We start from the raw sequence: 17,154 nt of genomic DNA on the forward strand, positions 1-17,154 counted from the left end.
CAACAAAAGCATATACAGTGAAAGCTCATTGACTAAATATTTTGCAACCTGGAAAAAATGCTATATCATATTACAGAATTTCCAGAAAATTTGCTCCTTTTGCTTGCTCTTTTGGGAAGAAATTTTTTAAAAATCTAAAGTATTTTGAATTAAAATATTTGTATGATATTTCTTAAATCAAGCATAATTTGTTCTTTTCTTGATGGCTCCAAGCCATCACTATTAAATCAGGTGATTCTGATTTTCTGTTGCATAGTTGTACCCTCAGTGCCTACTGAAGAGCTGTAGGACAATTTACCTTAATGGGAATAATTAGAATGCTATGCTTTAAAAATATTTCCATGAAAACCTATTTATAGGCTCGGTTGGTTTGGGAGTTTTGATTTTTTTTTTTTAATGTCTCCTTCATTGTTAAGGGTGTCAGACATCCCTCATCCCAGGTATTAACTATCCATTTCTAGTAACCACAAAGCCAACAATTTCCTACTTCTGATTTATGTTAAGCATATTTATTAGAATAAACTTGGATGCACAGATAAACATTTAGAATAAAACTAACAGTTACCAAAACAAAATAGGAGCTTATTTCCATCTCACACATTAGAATTCCAAAGACAGGCAGTCCAAGACTAGTATGGCACATCTTCAATTCCACAGGGATTCAGGCTCCTTCTAGCTCTCTGCTGCAATATCTGTAGGGTGTATCTCTCACCATCACAGTCCAAGATGGTTCCTACAGCCAACACACCAGAGTTCCAGCCAGCAGACTGGAAGACAGGAAGGCAGAGGGCTGGGTTGCCCCTTCATGGGATACTTCCTAGCCTTCCTACACAATAACATTTCTGCTCATATCCCGTTGCTCAAAAGTTTGTCACACTTACAGTTGTAAGAATGCTGGGAAATGTAGTTTTCATCTGGGTGCATGACTTCCTTAGATAAAATTGAGGTTCTGATACCAAGCAAGAACGGAAGAAGGAATGTCGGGGTCAACCACTAGCAGTTTCTGCCATATTCCAACACCAGATATCCAAACCTATTAGAAAATTATGTAGAGATTTTGAGTAATATGGACTTCTGCAAAGAAGTAAAATGAATGACATTTAATGCAAGATTTACATATTTTAATCATGATAAGGCCTTTGAAAACTTTTTTCCATGTTCTCTGCTGGGTTCTGAATAAATCTGCTACATAAATGGCCTTTGAACAACTGAGGTGCTGTTGTGGCTAAAGTAAATACCTATATATAAAATCTGTTAGTAGAATTCAAGAAATTCTAGTTTGCCATATCACATGGATACATTCCAAATATGGGAGTTTCCTCTCAAAACATGTGCTGCAATTATGTGCAACAATTGTATGAGGTCTGAATAATTTGCATTGGATCTTTATATTCAGTTACATCCACTCCCTTTATCACTGTTTCTCAGCTTACAGAATTTATTCCAGGACTTACTAGAAATAATTTTTTCATATTATGTTACATAATTCTTAGAGTATAAACAAAATCTCTTTGGAGTATTCCCTACATCTCTCTAAATCTCTTCTTTGCCATGTTTGAAGGCTTGGAGTGAAGAAGGTACACATGAAAATAAGATGCCAGTTTGTGTGTTTGTTTAATATATTTGTGTTTGGCAAGGATCACTATATTTTTTCCCCAATATTTGGTTTAAAATCAAAAGGAAAATTTGCATTAGCTAAACATGTGTCTGGTTTAGAGCTGGGTCTTGTGCCCTCGCCCCCTTGAATGAGTTAGTTCTCTGGGTAACTCTCATGGTGGCACCTGTAGTCCTCATGATGAATTGTGCAGGCTGGATTTTAACTGCCCTGATCTAGCTGTGCCCACACATGTGGCTTTTGTCTGCGGAGCAAATGGGGAAAGTGGAAATGACACTGAGCTCACTCCAGAGCTGATGAGCAGCTGCTATGCACTAAAGCAGCTGCTCGAGCTGTGTACAACTGCCCTACCAGGTGTTAGATATTTTGAATATCTTCTTGGTAAGGATTGATCATTCTAGTTAAATGTCAGAGACCTGCCAATGTAAAATTTCCAGCCTCCTGAGGAGAAAGTCCCTCTCCCCACCCAACCCATTTCCCACATGTCAAGCTGTCCACCAGAGTGAAAGTCTGGCAAGCCCTGCCAGGCATAAGGAGACAGGTGCCTGAGCTGGGCAGATGAGGCAAAGTCCTTTATCTCTCCAGTTTGACATAATAACTTGTGTTCACTGTGGTTTTGCTCTGGCATCTCATCCATTCCTTGCCTCAACATTTTCACATGAAGTTTTGGCAGTGAGAGTAGATGCTTTCTTGATTTACCATTAAAAATAGAAGTAAAATGATTCCCTTCTACACTCTCTGCAAGCATGCAAATGCACACCATAACTGTATTCTGCTGGACTCTCAAGCATGACTGTGGGGAAAGAATCTGCTAAACACGGGAGCAGGGGGTTAGAAAGTGGCTGAGACCCAATCCCCGCTCTCAGGTGCTACAAACTAATGGCAGAGACGGGGAGAAGCCACAGTGAGGATGAGGAGGCATCGATCTTGACCTGACCCAGCTGGTGCTGTGGAGGAGCTTGGGCTGAAGTGGGGAGAGAAGGGAAAGGATGGGTGTATTAGTCAGCTTGGGCTGCTGTAACAAAATGCCACAGGCTGGGTGGCTTAAAATACAGAAATGTATTTTCCTACAATTCTGGAGAAGTCCTGGTTAAGGTTCTGACTGATTCAGTTCCTGGTGAAGGCTCTCTTTCTGGCTTCCAGATGGACACTTTCATCTATGGCCTCATATGTCCTCACATGGTAAAGAGAGAGAGCAAACTATCTGGTATCTCTTTTTGTAAGGACACTAGTCCTGTTGGATCATGACCCCAACCTTATGACCTCATTTCACCTTAATTACCTCTTTAGAGACCTCATCTCAAAATACAGCTGCACTAGCGGTTAGGGCTTCAACATATGACTTTTGGGGGGCGCACAAAGATTTAGTCCATAACAATGGGTTTGAGATGAAACATCTCGATGAATCAATCGGTCTCCTAAGCTTTATTCTTGCTGTCTGAAAGATTTACATAGAAACTAATAACTTATTTACGTGAATTATTCCCACTGGCATGGCTCCCTCACCTCCTAGCTTAGATCCTCCACCTCAAAAACTACTTTCATTTGAAGGAATGGATGATACTCATACCAGTTCTAGAAGGAGCAACTGCCTGAGGGGAAAGTGGAGGGGAGACATCCTGATTGTCCTCTAGACTGCAGTTAAAAATAACCCCAATTCCAAAGCCAAAATCAGGACAAACATCCAGACTCAGATAAGAACATGTAAATTTGGGATTTCTACAACCAACTGATCTTTGACAAAGCAGGCAACGATGTATACTGGGGAAAAGAATCCCTAGTCAATAAATGGTGCTGGGAAAATTGGATAGCCACATACAGAAGAATGAAACAGTACCCCTACATCTCATCACTCACAAAAATTAATTCAGGATGGATAAAAGACTTAGATCGAAGGCATGAAACCATAAGAATTCTAGAGGAAAACGTAGGAAAAACTCTTCTAGATATCGGACTAGGCAAAGAATTTATAAAAAAGACCTCAATGGCAATCATGGCAACAAAAATTAACAAATGGGATTTAACTGAACTAAAAAGCTTCTGCACAGCAAAGGAAACAACAGAGCACATAGACAACCTACAGAATGAGAGAAAATATTTGCAAGCTACATATCTGATAAAGGGCTAATAACCAGAATTTACAAAGAACTCAAGCAAACCTGCAAGAAAAAAACCAAACAACCCTATTAAAAAGTGGGCAAAAGACATAAATAGATGGTTCGTAAAAGAAGAAAGACAGATGGCAAAGAAACATGAAAAAATGCTCAATGTCACTAATCATCAGGGAAATGCAAATTAAAACCACAATGCGATATCATCTTACCCTAGTTAAAATGGCTTTTATTAAAAAGTCCAAAAACAACAGATGCTGGTGTGGATACAGACAGTAAGGACGCTTATACACTCTTGGTGGAACTGCAAATTAGTGCAACCTCTATGGAAAACAGTATGTAGATTCCTCAAAGAACTAAAAGTAGACCTATCATTTGATCCAACAATTCCACTACTGTGTATTTACCCAAAGGAAAGAAGTCATTTTATTCAAAAGACACCTGCACTTGAATGTTTATAGCAGCACAATTCACAATTGAAATGATATGGAATCAACCCAAGTGTCTGTCAATTCATGAGTGGATTAATAAAATGTGGTATATGTACACCATGGAGTACTACTCAGCCACAAAAAAAGAATTAGTATCTTTTGCAAAAATCTGGATGGAACTGGAGACCATTTTACTAAGTGAATTATCACAAGAATGGAAAAACAAACAACACATGTACTCACTATTAAATTGGAACTAACTGAAGAGTGCACATGTGCACAGAGGGAAGTAAAGCTCAGTGGAAGTCAACCAGGGGGGACTGGGGAGAAGGGAAGGGGAATAAACCTGCCTAATGGATACAATGAACACTATCTGGGTGATGGGCACACCTATAGCCAGGACTAAGGCATTACAAAACTGATCCATGTAACCTAAAACATTTATACCCCGTTAATATTTTGAAATTTAAAAAAACTATTTCCAGATGAAAATAAATAAATAAAAATGGGATTTCTCCAGGAAATATGCAGTATATGATTGCTCTGGGGTAGGTACAGGGGACATCAAAAGAAATAGAGGACTGTGTAAAGATAAAGGAGTAAGGAATAAAGGAACCTGGCTGAGGAGCAAGATCTAACTTTCATCCATGCCTCTGAGATGGACCTGAGGTTGACAGGTGTAGATTCAGGCCCTGTCTGCTTAAGATTCACACTCCACCCAAAACCTCCTTTCTGTGTCTCCCCTGGCCCTTGAGGCTGCTGTCAGCGTTCACCCAACGACATCTCTCGTGTCTCTCTGTGCCCGTGAACAGACTCTATGGGGATTGCTTGTGCTCCCCATCCCTGCCCTACTGACCATCCAGAGCCAGCACCTGGAAGCAAGAGAAGTAGGTGTGGCCAGGACAGGACAGTACCTGAACTTTGACTTCTGGACATGTGTTGGAATGCTTTCTAGGTCCTGGTTCCTGGGGAGAGATTGCAATGAGTTCTATAACTCCAGAAAATATGTAGCCCTCTCCCAGCTCTGCCAATTAACACAACCCTGAAAGACACAATTCCCACCGAAGTCTACATGAATGGTGCCCCTGGAGTTGTGCAGTGCGCAGCCTGCATGACCATTCACAGTGACCCTGCCTCTCCCCACTGACGCCTAGTCCCAAAGGAATCAGTGACTATACTCAGCATCTCTGGCAATAGCAGGAATGGAAACAGGTCCAATAATGATGAGGCCAAGATGTATTCACGTGCTTGTGCAAAGGTACTTTATTTTTCATACCATTTTATTGCTCTAGTATACATCTTGATATTAGAAGTGACCTACACTTTCATGGGTCTCCACTCATCAGATTCCTTACAGCTTTGCAAGGAGCAATTTGCCTAAGAAGCTCAAATTATTTATTCTGAGTAAATGCTGATTTCATTTCACTTCCTTGAATCTAAACGTAAATCTCCTCTGGGGAAAAATACATTAATAATTCTTCTGTTTAAACAAGGGTGACTTGATCTGTCTATAGTGGATCTAACAGGTCCAAAATTATTTAAATTAGGGATGGAAGGCACAAGATGTCCCTGATGCTTTTAAACAACAAAAAGATTTTTCCTCAATTATTTAAAATCTAGCAGTGGTGCATGCTGATATCCGAGACTCTCTAAACCAGTGGTACTTAAAGTGTGGTTCCTGGAACTGTATCATCACCATCACCTGGGCACTTTGTTAGAAATGCAAATTCTCAGTTCCTACCTAAGACCTACTGAATCACAAACTCTGGGAGTGGGCCCAGAAACCTGTGCTTTAACAAGACCTCTGGTGATTCTGATGCACACTCAAGTCTGAGAAGCAGTGCTCTGGATGTAGGACGATGATTCTAGTCTTGGCTGTACATTAGAATCGCTTAGAAAGCTCTTAAAAATTGGATGCCCAGGCCACACCCCAGACGAATCAGAATCTCTGGCAGTGGAACCCAGGTGTAATTCCCCAGGTGATTGTAGTATACGGCCAAGGTTAAAAACCGTTGCTTTAAGAGCAGTAGTTCTAAAAGTTTAGTGTGTATAAAAAGGACTTGAGATACTTGTTAAGTACGTAGATTCACCCTCAGAGGTTTTGATTCAGTAGATCAATGATGAGGCTCAGGAATTTATATTTTTAGCCAATAGTCCAGGCGATGCTGCCGCACAAGACCCAGGGACCACTCCATAAGGAACACGACATAGAGCCAGGACTGCTTGAAGAATCTTGAGGAAGGACTGCGCTTACTGGTGGGAATGAAGAAGCCGTAGTGCTGACGATTTAAAGTTGTAGCCCAAGAGTTAGCAGATGACTGCATGAAGAAGGTGAAAAACGCAAGTGCAGAAAGGCAGTGGGGCTATCTAATTTTGATGTCCCTGTCAACCTCCACCTACATTTATCTTGGGAGCTGATGCACTCTCTTAGTGAACAAAATAATGACATCAGGAGACCTACCCAAATAACCCCTTGCATTGCATGGTCCTGTGCTGGACACCCTGGCTCGCACATGCTGTCAGAGCGAATCCACACACAGGGAGCAGAGCAGTCACCTGGGAACAACACGGGTCTTGGATTGAATTTGGATTTGGATTTGAACCTGGATGTCAGCACTTGCTACCTATGTGCTCTTGAAAAGTTACTCATCTCTCTGAATCTGTGTTTTGATCTGTCAAATGAGAAAAGTGATACTGACCTCACAGGGTTGTTATGAAGATAAACACGAAAGGCACTTGACTACAACAAAGAGCGGCGATTGTTATTTTGAAGAGTTAAATGTCCCATAACCATTTATCCATCAGATTCCGTGTTCTAATTTATTGTATCAGATGCTGTCCAGTAGGAGTGCCATCCTGAGAAATTCCTCCAGCTTCTCTGCATGGACTCACAGAATGCACAACAGGCAGAGACCTGACAACTTGACACAGTCTTTAAAACTAAGCAAAAACAACAAATATGGATAATCTAGGGGATATTTTTTAATCTACATAAGCACTGTACTTGATGAGTCCCCCAAACTATTCTCCCAGAGTCTGTTGAGCAAAATATACCCGTAACAATTTGACTGGTAAAAAGTTAACTTGGGAAAAGAATCCTAAGCACTTTCCCAGCTGTGTTCTAATTGCGTGTTTAGAAAGAGCACACGTACATTTTTTAGTGCAGTAACATCAAGGGTAGATGCTGCTAAAGAGAATTTTAAGTGATTCATGCCGTGTTTTCTTATTCAGGAAAGCTTTTTCTAACTTTCTTCTGATAAGCCTGCAGAAATAAAACAGAATATGGCAGAGGAAGACATTAAGAATTAAAGGTGGGAAAGAACTCATGAGAGCCACTCAAGTTATTTTTTGAGTCTCAGACAGAGAAGTCTAGCCTGCCCTTCCTGATGGCCCGAGGCAGATGGAGCGTCTCTCGGCCCAAGTTCTTAGTGAAGCACTTTGCTGCCCGGCTACTTCCCGCCTGCCACAGGAGAAACACTTTTCCTCCGGTGGGTTTGGGGTGGAGGGCGGCTGGGTATCACTCCCTTCATAATTACCCCACGTACACTTGAAGAAGACAATTGAGTCATTCTCTACCCTCTTTTTTTCCAAGAAAAAATTCAGTTCCTTAAAATTTGCCTCACAAGCTCTGTTTTCCAGCCCTCTGATTATTGTCTCTTCTGTGTGCCCCGGCCAAGTCCCCAGCTTCTCTTGCCAGCAGTGGCTCTCAGAACTGGCCCTGGTCCATGAAAAGGGACCCGACCTTGCTGACAGGAAGAGGAAAGCCCCCTCTGTGTCCACACTCATGTGGAAGCCAAGAGAGTGATGAGCAGTCGTCACAGAGCACCTCTGAGACATTATTCTAGAAGGTGTGGAAACCCCTGCTGTGCACGGGGACAGGCAGGAATATATGGCACAGCAGAGGATAGTGACCGGACAGAGACCACGCACAGCCCGCCGCAGAGGTCAGCCCTGGGCAGGTTATAGCAGTCTGCTGCCTTGAGGCACATTGTTGCCAGATCTTCTGATTTTTCCAGTAAAGTTCAAAATCCGGACTTTAAAAGCGCCTATTTTTTTTTTCTTGACATTGTCTACCATCTCAAACTCACTCTGTGGGCAAATAAAACATGTCTGGAGGCTGAATCAGATCCCTGTGCCTCCTGATAACATCTGTTGCAGTTAATGGAGCATAAATAAAAGCCAGTATGGGTGGGGCCTGGGGAGGGATTAGGGACACAAATAGATGGGCAAACTGATTTTTACCAAGAAACAACCATAGTAATTAACAGTGATAAACACTTCTTCATAAGAGGAAAGAAAAATTATTAATAAAAGCCAAAATAATTACCATTTTAATCCAGCACCTGGAGTATAGTAAATGTTCAATAAACATTCGCTGAATAAATACCTTACTTTTTAATATTGTTCTGCCATCATGAAGCATTGCATGATTTCACTGGCTCCTCAGAGCAAGCCTGAGAGGTAAGAATATTCTTCCCTCTCTCGTTACCTGGAGAGGCCCCGCAGCGAGGAGCAGCAGAGCTGGAGCTTTGGTCCGGATGCCTCATTCTTCGTTATTTTTCCTTCTTGGATCCTGACTTCCCAAGATCTGGGGCCCACCTTGCAGACAGGCATAAGTGGGCACCAGTGAGTGTAGTGTGATCTGAGAGACCACCCTGCCCTCCTCCCCACAAGGAGCCACTTCTCATACGTGGTTAATAAACAAAAATAAAACTCAAAGCAAAGGAAGGGACGGACAGTGAAAAGTAGGTCTTTCCCCCCTAATCTCATCCAGCCACCCAGTTCTACTAGTTCTTCTCTCTGGAGGGAACCCTTATATTCATTTTATGTAAACATATGGAGATATTTTATGTATTGCGTGTGCGTGTGTTTGTATACAAATGGTAGTATTTTATAATACTGTTTATTATTTCCTTTTTTTTAAGTTAAGACTGTAATTGGAATAACTTTTCACATCAATACATATGGAACTGCCCATTCTGTTTAACCAAATCCCTGTCGATGGATATTTAGGTTGCTTCCTGTCTTTTACTATTAATACTATAAATAATGCTACAGTGAATAACTGTGCATCAAATCACATGTCGCAGTGAATCTGTGGAATAAATACTCACAGGTGGAGTTGCTGGATCCAAGGTTGTAAACATTTTTAATTTTTAAAGCTTGCCAAATTGCCCTTCAAAAAGCCCACGTTATGCCCTCACAATCCATATATAGAGTGCTATCACCCTATTCTACAAAAGTCTACTTCTCTGTTTATTCATTCACCTCAATGCTCGCCCTCTAGGCAACTTATAACGTTTCACTTCTGAAATCCAAAATTTATTGGTGTACCTCTGTCCAAACTTTCATCCAGCTATTGCCATGACACCCCTGCACTTTCTCCTGGCCGTGGGTGTCCACCTCCCCCTCTTGTTCCTATGAAATCCGGCTCCATAGTCTATCACTTCAGCCTCCTTTTCTTTGTGAGGGCAAAACCCTCGCCCTGGGTCGGTCCCACCATCTGCCACCTCCAAGCCAACACCCCAGCTCCCAAGTGCTCTGAGAGAGAAATCTCTCCACCTGGGCTGCTCCAAATCCACGTGCCCCCACCTCACCCGGGCCTCCACACTGCCCCGCTGTCAACACTCCCTCCCCCAGCAGCTCTTCCAAAGCTTTCCATTCTCTGACCTCCCGTCTCTCCCCTCAGATGACCATCTCGTCTACCTTCCTCAGAGAAACGATAATCCAACTTTTCTTCCCTCTATCCTGACTCTTCTCCCTTGGTACTGAAGCATCTTCCAGCCTCTCTCATCAAAAAGCCTTTCCCTTGACTTTGCTCTACCTCTTGTGGTCACTGTCTTGTCCCTCCTGTTCATTGCCTGACTTCTCGTGAGAGTAGCTACACTTGTGAGTATTCCATCCTCATCCTGCATTTAGTCTCCAAACCTCTGAAATCTAACTTTAACCATTGTGACTTCAACGGCTCTGTAATCTGCTGGCAGTAATTACAGTGGGCACTTTGACAACCTCCTGTTGCTTGACCTCTCCGTAGCACTTGACACCTTTTGCAACCCTCCTTCCTGAAACAGCCTTTTGTTCCTTTAGCTCCCAGGGCCCCATCACTTGCCACCCACCACCTTATTCTGTGGGGCTGCAGCCATATTTAACTCTCTCAGTTCCTGGGGGGTGGATATGACGTTGACTCCTCTGCTCCCCAAGTCATTAGTCTAAACCAAGCATGGTAATCTCATTCCCCAAGCTAGCAATTTGATTGGGAAAAAGGACATAACCCAACCCTAGCCGAAAAGACATGAGGGGAAGTCAACAGAGAAAGATTTTCTTACTCCTGAAGGGTCACATGGAAAGGGCAGTATCTTTTCTTATGCCAAGAATGGAGTGGACTACAAGGAGGAGGGAAGAGCCTGGAGAACACAGGGCAGAGGAGCTGGGCCTTTGTGGACCCTGCCTGAGGCCCATGCTGCATGGGACCTTCCTGTCATCTAAGATCATAAACTAGCTTATGGCTGAGCTAGCTGGAGTGGGATTTTATTTATTTGAAGGTATCTGGACCCATACACCCTATTCACTCCATTTGTATGCGTTCCTTCTGCCTAGAACCCTTTTACCACAGAGATCTCTATCTGCTACTCATCTAAGAAGTTTCAGCTCAGGCATAGTTCTACTCGGGGTCCTTCCATGGTCCGCCAAGAGAAGGTGTGTTTCCTTTGTGCTCCTATAGTACTGAGTGAGAGTAGAGGTGTAGTAATCTACTGTAACCCCTACTAGATTGTAATTCCTTGAGGATGTTGGGTTGCAGTCTGAAATGTTGGTTCTTGGTGTGCTCACAGCTGAAGAATGACCAGAGTAAGTAAGACAAGCACAAAAATGAGGTTTATTGAGAAAAAGATAGGATTATAGAGCAAGAGCAAGATATAGGTTTACATAGTGTGATACATACGCCACAGATGACAACCGGACCCAATGTTATAGCAAAAGGGAGAGTAAAAGGGCTTGGTTATGGTCTGTGTCTTGTTTTATAGTGTCCGGATTGGGACCTCCTTTGTGGCTTAGATGTCACCGTGGGACCACTTTGATTGGACAGTTGGGAGTTACATGACCTGAGTTTACTGTGCATGTGGCTCTCCCATGAGCCTCTCTGAAAGCCCATTTGCAGGGGAGTGGACAGCAACAGCACCCACTTTCCTCCCTAGGAGATCCAGAATCCCTCGCTACCTACCTAACAAGGAGAGGGATCACTTTAGCACCTAACCCTGTGCCTGGCACATAATAATTGCTCACTAAGTTTTTGTTAAAAGAATAAATGAAGAATATTACTTTCACTGAACTAATCATCATTTTTATGACAATAACAATATTGACAAAGATTTATGGAAATGGACACCCCCCCCACAAACATAGCCCGTGGTGGAGTTTTTCTCAATGACAACTTGACAACATGTTTTAGAATACAAAAAAAAGTGCCCCAGAAATTCCACTTCTAGGAATTATCATTACAAAAGAATCAGAGATGTACACAAAGATTTATTTATATATATGTACATGACTGTGTTGTTCTTAAGGGTAAAGTATTGAAGACAATCTACAACAGTAGAGTGGATTGCTGAAATAAATTATAATATATCCATGTGTAATACTATGCAGCCAACAAAATTTGTGTTTTTGAAAAATATTTAATAATTTTGGAAAATATTTATATCATGCAGTAAAAACGTATGTAAATGAAGGAGCTCAGGAAATTTTACCCCAAAATATGACTCATTGGTATAAACAGTATTTTGAATTAAAGGCCCTTAGAGATAAATAGGCCCTTGGAAGGGGTTTTCCCCCTGTCTGTGTAAACCAGTCTGGCCCATCAAAAAGAACAATTGACTTCCCTTCCCCTCCCTGTTATCTCAATATATTGCAGGAAAGAGATCAAGAATGCAACCAGACCTGGCCCAAATCATTTTAAACATAATACCTGTCTCTCAGATTAATTTACAAGTCAGTCTGTTTCTGCCCATCCATTCATTCTCCCAAGTATTTATCCTCCCTAGCAACCATTTATTGTCCCTAAACAGAATTACCTATATTCCTCATCTCTCCCTCCCCTCTAAAAGGCAGGTATAAAAATATCTGGATCCCACTGGGATACTGGGTAATCACTCTGTGATTCTCCCCATGTGCTTGGTAAACAAACCTCTTCCTCTTATTAATCTGCCTTAATTGTGAGTTGATCTTTCAGTGAACTTTTGGGGGAAAGGGCAAATTTCTCCTCACCCCCACATAACAAAAGCTGTATGTAAGTGTGATTCATATACATTTAAAAAATAGATATGAACAAAGAAAAAGACTAAAAACTATACATAAATTTTTTTAAAGTTTCATTACATTTTGGGGGGTACAAGTGGTTTTTTGTTACATGGATGAATTGTATAGTGGTGAAATCAGGGGGCTTTTCATATACCCATCAAAAGATGTAGAATTAACCTAAGTGCCTATCAACTGATGAGTGGATAAAGAAATTGTGGGGTGTGTGTGTGTGTGTGTGTGTGTGTATAAAAGGAATGAAACACACATAAAAATGAATGAAATAATGTCTTTTACAGCAGCTAATATTTTAATGGTAGTTAAATAGTAGGATTGTGAGTGATTTTAATTTCTTCTTTATGCTTTTCTTAATTCTCAACAATAAATATATATTTTAAAGAGCCATTAAAATTAATAGTAAGAAAAGAAAGGAAGAGAGGAAGAAAGGACAGAGAGAGGAGAGAAGAGGGAGAAAAGAGGAGAGAGAATGAGAACATGAGGCTCTGAATCAGGACCACTGGGTTTTATTAATAGTTCCAGTTTTACTGTTAAGAAACCACCCAGTGTAGTCATTTAATCTTTGTCTCTCAATTTCTCATTCAGCTAATTGGGAATAATAACATTAACCCTGTCTCACAGAATTTTTGTCAATAAAAAGAGTATATGAAGGTGCTTTGAAAAAGTATATGCGTTTTGTAATGTCAGATGGCATGGTTATTCATTGGGGATATTGTTTAATCACAGCTACCCTTTCTGTAATTTGAATCCTCAAACACATTTTTTATCTAAATGATGACATCGTATCCATTATTTCCTATGGGGCTTTCCAGGCATTTGAGAGAGAGGCCAAAAGTTTCATTCAATCAGTAAAAGTGTCTGTTTTATTGAAACAAAAATTAACAATTTCTTCCACTTACCAGAATATCTGAAATCCCCATCTCCCTTATTACTTTAGGTTGAAATACTGAAAAATGTATGCCAAAATAAGAAATTATATGAAAGACAGAAAATTTCTTTCATGCTTTACATTCTGTAAAATAAAATGTGACCAGTGGTTTGTGAAGAGAATAGAGAAGATGCATTGAAGAGCTGAGTCATAGATCACTAACTACCCTGGGGAAAGGTGTTTTTCATTTTAATGAGAGAATCTGAGCAGCCAGAGGTGACCTTGTAACCTCAGGTACTCAGAATGAAACCATCTAGACTAGCATTTAATACTACCCGTGGGTTAGCTTCAAACTGCCTCTGTAAGATTACTATGTACCACACATACTCTCCTTCAGCCAAACTGGGATACATTAGACTCTTACTGCTTGAAAATTTAACATTTCTTCTGTATTTTTGCCAATCGAATAGATATAAAATGCTACCACATTGTTGTCTTGATTTGTATTTCTCTCGTCACTAATGATATTAAATGTTTCTTTATATTTATTAGCTATATATGTTCCTCTTCTGAGAAATGTTTTTTCATTTCTTTTTCTAATTTTATGTATTTTTTCTTATTGATTGGTAGAAGCTATATATTTTTGATACTGATAATCTTGATGTTAATCACGTGTGTATTGCAAATATCTTTTCTCAATTTGACATTTTTCATTTTCTTTATCTTTTGATGAACAAAATATACTATTAATAATTTTAACACAATGTATCAATGTTTATACCAGACATTTTTTAAAAATCTTGTATAAGATATCTTTCCCTATCCCAATGTCTAAATCATATTTACTTACATTTTCTAATATGGATTTTAAAATTTTGTTTTTTATATTTGAGTTAGTTGACTTAATCTATCTTAAGTTGATTTTTGTATGTGCTAGGAACAAGGATCCAGTATCACTTTTTTGCATATCTTCCTCTTCTGACTGACCTGACATGCTACTTCTGTCATGACCAAATGTTGATTCTTTTGGAGGGACATTCCTAGACTCTCTATTCCATTGGTTAATTTATCTACCTCTTCACAAATATTAATAAAAAGCAATCTAAATGACTGTAGCTTTATAAGAGTGATATCAGTTCGTCAAGATCCCCTCACTGATAGTCATTAATTTCTCACAGCAATGTTTTGTAGTTTTCAGTTTCCAGTGGGCAGGACTTGCACAACTTTTGTCAGACGTATCTGTAACTTTTCATTTTTTGTGATACTATTATAAATAGTGCTGTTTACATCAATTTCCAGTTGTTTGTTGCTAATATAGAGAAATAAAATTGATTTTTGAATGTTAATCTTGTACCTGCAACTTTGCTTAACATACTTATTAGTTCTTATATCATTTTTTTAGACACCTTAGGGTTTTCCATATAGACAATCACTATGTTTGTGTGTGTTTTACCATCTTTGGTTTTTAATATTGCAGCCTTTTGATTTTCTTTTCTTCTCCTATTACATTGGCTAGGACCTCCATTACAATACTAGCTCGAAATGATAAGAATTGGCATCCCTGCCTTGTTCCCAGCCTTAAGGGGAAAGAATTCAGTTTTTCACCATTAAGTATGGTGTTATCTATAGGCTTTTTGTAGATGGCTCTTATCAATTTGAAGAATTTTCCTTCTATTCCTATTTTGCTGAGTATATTTATCATGGGTGGATGGTAGACTTTTCCAAATGCTTTTTCTGTATCTATTGAGATGACCATAGGGTTTATGTTTTTTAATATATTTATATGATGAATTGTATTTATTGATTGTTAAATATTACACTATCTTTACATTCCTGGAATAAACTCCACTTTTTCATGATGTATTTTCCCTTTAAAATATGATGGAAATATGACTGGATTTGTTATGCTAATATTTTAAAAATAATTTTGCATTTATTTGTCTTTGTGTTCTATTCATCACATCTGTTCTTGGTTTCATTTTTCTTTCTGCCAAAAAAAGTTCTGTTCACAGTTCTTGTAGGGAACATCTGCTGGTGATGAATTCTCTCAGGTTTCATTTATCTGAATTTCTGGATATAGAACTCTACATTGACAATTTTCTTTTTCTTTCAGAACTTTAAAGATGTTGAATCATTGTTTGGGTCTTATACAGTTTCTGTCAATGTTAGCTGTCTTGTATCTTTGTGCTCTATGGATGGCTTTTTGTTTTTCACTATGCTTACTGTTAAGATTTTCTATGTCAGTGATTTTCAGAGCTTTATGATGTGCCTCTCTGTAGTTTTCTTTTTTTAAAATGTTTTCTCTGCTTATGTTTGCTGCAATTCTCAAATATGCTTGTTTATAGTTTTCAAACATGTTTTAAATTTTTCAGCCATCGTTCCTTCAAAATATTTTTCTGTCTCTCCATCTCTCTCCTCACTTCTGGAATTTCAATTGTGCATATTTTAGATAACTTGTTATTGGTTTTTTCCTCCTTGTAGCTCTGTTTGGATAGTTCTATGTCTTCAAGTTATTTAATCTTTTCTTCTGAAGTGTCTGGTCTGTTATTAATCCCATCCAGTAATTTTCATTTCATATATTATAGTTTTAACTCCTCAAAGTTTAACTTTGATTTTTAAAGTATGTTCCATTTCTCTCTTCATCATTTTAATGTTCATATTGGGGCCTCCTTTTGAAGTCTCAAACCACCAGGCTCTCTTTGGTTTTTTCTGGAGTAATCACAGAGCTTACCTGGTTTGTTTAGCTTTTCTTAGGGATCATTGTCCTGCCTTAACTATTGCCCAGTGTTTCAAAACCATTGTTTCAATGGTCAATGCACAAAGGTAATGGCCATGGCCTTCATTTTAGAAAGATATTTATGCTGGATGTAGAACTGTAGGTTGACAGCATTTTTGCTTTCAACATGTTAAATCATGTTTTGATTTTCAGCATGTTAGAGATGTTGTTATCTTCTGGCTCATGTTTTTAATAAGAAACTTACTATCATTCTGTTTCCAATGACTTACATTTTCCCTGGTCATAGGTCACATTTTCTTGCTTCTCATGTTTAGTATTTTTTATTAGATGCTGGACATTTTTGCCTTACATTGTTGTGCGTCTGGATTTTGTTGTCTTACCAATTTCTGTCTCCTCCTGTGTACTCTGCTTGGATTCCCCTACCTGTGGCACAGTCCAAAAAGTGTCTCCATGTAGAAATACAGAGTGATCATAGGGCTACTTTATTTGATTCCTTTCCCTCAGGGATCACTTACATGCACTGCCTGATTTCCAATATTTGAAAGGTACTTTTTTCCTACATCATACCCAGTTTTATAGTTGTTTACAGTCAGAGCTGAAGTTAAGTACCAGTTACTATGTCACTTTTTCCAGAAGCAGAAATTTAGTTACATTATTAAAAATAACTACCCAACTAAAAAACAAATAATAAATTAAGGCTTCCATGCATTAACTAAGGAAGGGTATATCATGAACCACAAATTATGACTAATCCAATCCCATACCCTTGAGGTCCTTTTCAAAATAAATTTTTCAAAAAGCAATTTCACATTTGTGTTCTATATTATTGCACACAATATTGAAAACATACATATAATTGTGGGGCTGGTATATGCCGTTTATTTTTCTCTGTTGTGGCCTAATTTTCCTAAGTATTATAAAGAGATACTATATGCCACAGGAGTATTTCTTATCTGGGACCAACTCAAAGATTTCTGGACTAATTCTTCCAGAATGAAAAAGGTGATACACTAGGTTCTCAGAATTTATTCCATGCTCACGTCATTCCTTCTCCCTTGCACATCTCATTTTCTTCTATATCT

The sequence above is a fragment of the Propithecus coquereli genome, unplaced genomic scaffold (assembly GCF_000956105.1).
Source record: "Propithecus coquereli isolate 6110/MARCELLA unplaced genomic scaffold, Pcoq_1.0 Scaffold279, whole genome shotgun sequence".
Classification (NCBI taxonomy): Eukaryota; Metazoa; Chordata; class Mammalia; order Primates; family Indriidae; genus Propithecus; species Propithecus coquereli.